Raw genomic sequence first — 5772 nt, forward strand, 5'->3', positions numbered from 1 at the left:
TCGATGCCCACATTCGACATGTATTTGATAGTTATCTAGTAATCCAAGTTTCTGAGTTGTCGCATAAAGTGTCTTGCAATGGTGATTTGCTTCAGTCTGCAGGTTGCCCTGGAAACCTCGCATCGTTGTCGGATTGCCCCCCTCCCACCCCACCCAGAGGTTCGGGATTAGTTGCCAGCATTGTAAATGCTGCAATTTGTCATATGAAGAACGCAGTAGATTGAACCACAAATGATGTTAGTGTGCAAACAGTGTAACCGGGGGATGGTGTGTAGGGTGTTTTGGTTCTTTGCATAGGGCTTATACATCTTAATCTTCGAGATTCTTTTAAGGGGCTAGTACTTGTAATACCCAAGTTATAGATAAATAAATGAGAAAGCCTAATTATTTGTGTGCATCTTACTCATCTAGCATATATAAACTGTTAAACAAGTGATTATAAGTAAATAATAAACAATAAAATAAAGTTGCATCATGCTGATATTCTTTTGTGTATTGCATTTATTAGGAAATTGGAGAAAAACTAAATTGGAAATTGATTCAAAAGCTAAAAATGGGATAGAAATAGACAAAAAGAAAAGGATAAAAACCCCATGCTGGGCCGAGTCCGTGCATCTGGCCCATTTGGCCTTACGCCTCTCGCCAGCCTTGGCCCATGACCGTGGCTGCGCGTGTGATGTGTGCCGACAAGCGCCCCCGGGTTGGTCTCAGCAAACGCGATGGCACCCTGGTACTGTCCCTGGACGGGGGACCTCACTAGTCGGGTTCGTCCTCAGGCTACAAAGTCACCGTGTGCGCGCGACGAGCGCTGAACTGGATTCGGGATTCACGGAGTTCGTTGCAACAACCTCGTCCGCCAGCTATTAGACTTCGAACCGATCTATCCTGGGGCTATAAAGTCGTACGCTGGGTCCCCTCTCCCTTTCCATCTCCGTATCCCGACCGCCGTCCACAAGAGAGAAAGGAAGCAGCGTCGCCATGGTGAATTTGTGCCGTCGCCACTTGTTCACCATCGATTGGTCAGCCGAAGGAATTCACCAGAGACCGGAGATCCTCCTCGCGCTAAAAGGCTACGCCAGGGGGGTATCACACTTGGCCAATTGCTCACCGGTGAGACACAGGCGTCACGGACGGCACATCGCCGTGGTCGAATATCTCCACGACTCTCGGAGTCAGTAAGACCTCCATCGCGTACTCGCGCCGTTTCAACCGTCATGTACACCAAACCTGGGTCGGTTAGTGCGATAGGATACGGTGGATTCCTCGCCGGAGTTTAGCCCTACCTCGGACCGGCCTAGTCGCGTGGTCAGCCCTCTTTGCGCGCTCCGTCGAGACGTCGTTTCCCCCACTAGGTTCGTCCCCGTTCCCTCTTTATGTTGCCACTAATGGCAATGTGGTTGGGGTAATTGGTCGCCGGATGGCCAGATTCCGGTCGTGGCACCACCACGGGTGGCGTCCACCTCCGTCGCCGGGACCAGGATTTGGGATCATTACGCATAAGAGCCAGTGTCCGCGATACTTTAAAGATATTTAATTTTAGGTCCTGTTATTGGCATGTTAGACCCTGGGCTATTCACAAATAAGAGCCAGTGTCCAAGGAGTTCACTAAATTCATAAAAATAAATCAGAAATTAGTTTTAGTGTAAAAAAATAAATCTAGAAAACTCCAAAAACCGATATCTTCTTCGTTCTAGCGCCGATTTCAGTGGTTCTCAAACCTAGAGTTTCATCTTGGCGCATAGAATAATATTATGCAGTTTGTTCTCATATTTGGTTTGATGTTAATTTTGTCCCTACACTGTTTGTTTGTATTTTTGTGAGTAGACGAGCAAGTGACTGAGGAACCCGAAGCACCGCAAGTTGAAGATTCTGAGCAGGAGCTCGCTGAAAGCAAGTTGTGCCCTTGATCACATTCTTTGAACCAATAATGTTCTTGTTTCTAATAATCACTATGACATGCTTAGGTTAACTTGATGGGACCTAATAGGTTACCTATTTTTGTTTGCCCCATACTTTGCATAGAAATGAATTATTTGGTAGTCTTGCTATTGCTCTACCTTGTTTTGGGTTAATGTTACTTATGATTCACGCTCATGTTCCATTATGATTTATTACTGTTGACTTTATTATGATACAAGATAAGATAATTTTGTTAATTGGAACATGGAGCAACCACCCGAGTCAAAAGTGCAACCACAAAAACTATATGGCTCTGGTATTGGCCAACTAATTAGGAAGGCTAGCGTGGGATAATCCTTTCCCAAAAGGTGCAAGCGGCTAGGTGTCGCTATAGAGTATAGTGCTGGTTGTAACTACTACGACTGGGTTACAGACCATGGAAAAAGGCCTATGCTTCCTTCGTCCTAAAGTCGTAGTAGGTTTTCTTATGCTAGTGGAACTTTGTAAAGGCCTCGCAGTGAGCCCTTGCCTACTCATCTTGGTAGTGTTTAAGGGTTTGCGCAACCCGAGGCAAATAAGGGATCACAAGTTGTGGGTAAAGATGTGCCACCTCTGCAGAGTGTAAAACTGATATATCAGCTCACGGTCATGAGCGTCTCGAACCCTCAGATGAGTAATTTATGGATATAAACCTTAACCTGTCATGCGTTATTGCATTGTGGGATTTATTATTCATCATGATAAATTATTTATTTGGGTTGGTATATACTTATACTTAGTAATTGCTAATAAAATTTTGACCAACTTCTTTAAAAGTAATGCTCAACCTTAACCAGTTTCCTTGGTAAGCTTTACACTACATGAGCCCCCACTGTAAGTGAGCTCATTCACATTATTCACCATACTTGTTGAGCGATGACCGTGTGTGAGCTCACCCTTGCTATAATCACACCGGGTGAAGAGCAGGTACCACCAGAGGACTACTACAACGAGTTTGATGAGATCCAGGTGTCGTATCCTAGTCAACTATCGCGTCATGGAGATAATTATCTTAGTTCGTTTTATTCTTCTATCTGTTATTTTGTAAGACATTCTCGTTATGTAATAAAGTTTATGACATTTGTCTCTATACATTGAGTCATTATATGTGTGGATCTTGTCTTGGCGCACATATGAGATGCGTCTGGATTTGCCCTTAAATCTGAGTGTGACAAAAGTGGTATCAAAGGAATATTGACTGCAGTATGTAACCTAGATAGACCTAGTCAAACCCTTACCTACTTACCTTTGCTACTCTGAATTCTTTCCACACATTCCTTGATCATGTCTCATCTTTTGCTGCTTTACTCTGATTATCCTCACCTTTTCTATTCTAAAGACAAGAAGGATTTCACACCTTGGAATCCTATAACTATGATTCCGTAAGAGATAGGAGACCTAATTCTAGGAAAAACTATTTTTGTAGGTACATATGCACTTGAAATGTCTGTTCTTATGCGAAAGTGCATTCATCCCCTTTTGTGGGTTTTGGTGATTTGGATAACAACACATTTAAAGGTGTCACACCCGGTTTTAGAAGGTAAACCGAATGCGAACCATGTACGTGCCAGGATCAGAAATTCACGTACACAACGATTACATAATTGGACATCATCACACATTGCTCAGATAATAGCAGAAATAAGTATAACTTTATAACATCATGATGCCCGAAACATCCACAAAGTCATTAACTTAAAAACATAAATCAAAGCGCTGAACGAAACACGGTAAGATAAGGCCTTCATAGGAAGCCGACTGGGGGTTTGCCACTAGTCTACATTAGAATTCCTCAAAGTCCTAAAACTCCTGGAAATCCTCCACATTTCCTTCATCTTCTCCTAAGCAATGGTTGCAATAGGTACAACCTAGTGTTTGGTGTTTAAGCAAGGGTGAGTACACATCAACGTACTCAGCAAATGTCCCGTTTGATTGTAGTGGACTAGCTGTATGTGGGGTTAAGTAAAAGCAGTTGCTTTTAGTTGGTCAGGTATTTATCATTAATAGAAGCCAAGTTTTATCATAAAACCCAAGTTGATACTCCCAAAAGAGAGCACTTCCTCAGAGAGGAAAGTACCAAATATCATAATTATAGCCATCATCATTAATCCGTGACGGAACCTCCCAAGCCGTTAGGCCCACCTATAGTTGTCCTTGTCCAGCGGACCTCGAACAATCCTGTAGATGCACCTGTTCACTCGACAAGTTCGGTATCTATATCCTTTACCTTTCCCAAGAGCGTTTCACCCGTCACGCAGATATTACAACACATCGGAGGAACGAATACGCGGAAGCATTTATAGTAACTTAATTTACATTAAATATAGAAAGAGTGATATTATTACAGACCAGTAGTATATGAGTGCAGAAGTATTATTAATACAAACTCGGGAGGCAAAAACCCCTCCCGCACAGAAGTATAATGTTTTTAAAGGAGGACAACTTCCTCTCGAGGCTTCACTCTTGAGTTTCTTCCTTTGGCACCACCTTAGAGCAAAAGCAACAAAAGTTTGCTGCTTCCTCACCTACAACAACATGGGTTCGAAAACCCTGAGTACGAAGTGTACTTTCGCAAGTCTTACCCATCAAAATAAAAGACTCTCAAGGATATGCTGGTTTGAGGGAGTCAAGGTAAGGCTTAATCAAGAATCAAGACTCTGTTTGCAGAAATGCTTACTAATAGTGGATCCTTAAAAATCCAGTTTTATTAGCAAGTTAAGTCATTACCTGAATCTAGAGTTCTTTCTACCCTAGTTCAAGCACTTGGTCTATACTAGCCATCTTTTTATCAACCCTTCTTGTTGACTGGAATGCTACGTGTAGGGCAGTGACCAAGTCTTCATGTCCGAAAAGTAACGGCGATCCGAATCGATTAATACCCAGCTGGGGATCTCCAATCACACGACATATGTAGCATTTAACCCTTGCATATGTCAACTCACCACCGGGGTTCTTAAGACCAGATCAGGTTCACGCCAACCGAGAGCACAGATACACCACCGTCTAGCCTCTTGCCACGGAGGGTACACACTACTCTCGCCATCTCTCCACTCCCATTGCGTGTTGTCTTATTCTGGTATTAGATAAGACTCCAAAGTTGACTCGATGCGCTGGTTTTTAGACTTAGGCATAGGGAGGCATGGGGTGTCCTTTTTGCAAATAAGTCCAAACTTCATCATTTGGCTTGCGAATCCTCAAATGTGAGAAAAACATAGTTTGTGATGTTGTACTACCTTGGTATTTGCACTTGGGTCCAAAAGTGTACAAATTTTACACTTAGCCCCCTAGGGTTCCAATCTAGGGTTTTCCAGGGGTCTTTTCATAGTTTTTAACACTTTAGGGTTTTGGTGCTACCAAAGTCCATTAATGGTGATATCTTATGATCATTTCTAATGAGTTTTGAGATTTTAACTTATTTAGGCTTCATTTTCACTCATAAGCCCAGTTTAGGGTTAAGTACTCTACCCTAGGGTCACACACATACCAAGTCACACCAATACAACTTGTTTGAAATTTTTGCCTAATGAATGCACTTTAAGTGTAACAAACACATGATATGCTAATGCTCATGATGTTATGCTCAAGTTTTAGTGATAGTAACACCAGGGGTGTTACATCCATCAACCTAAATGAATCCAGAGTATCTCTAATCAAAGATGATCTTGTAACACCCTGAATTTGGGGGTATAAAATTTCTTCTCTAATACCTACCAAATTCAGGTGTTATCTCTTTTTCTCTCTTTATATATTTCTTTCTCTTCCTGTTGGGGGCCTTCGGCTCCGAAGGTCCTCAAAAACAGGATTTAACAGTGTTTTTGGAGTATAATGTGTGAA

At 42.4% G+C, this 5772-nt stretch overlaps 1 long non-coding RNA gene across 1 annotated transcript; it reads left to right on the forward strand.

Moving 5' to 3' along the window:
- Positions 1 to 795: 795 nt before the first annotated feature.
- On the forward strand, positions 796 to 2104 carry LOC103626252 (uncharacterized). The gene is made up of 2 exons (XR_552799.2): positions 796 to 1175; positions 1825 to 2104. It is a non-coding gene; the product is annotated as an uncharacterized lncRNA (long non-coding RNA).
- The last annotated feature ends 3668 nt before the right edge of the window (positions 2105 to 5772 follow it).

Source organism: Zea mays, chromosome 5 (assembly GCF_902167145.1).
Source record: "Zea mays cultivar B73 chromosome 5, Zm-B73-REFERENCE-NAM-5.0, whole genome shotgun sequence".
In the NCBI taxonomy this organism is placed as follows: Eukaryota; Viridiplantae; Streptophyta; class Magnoliopsida; order Poales; family Poaceae; genus Zea; species Zea mays.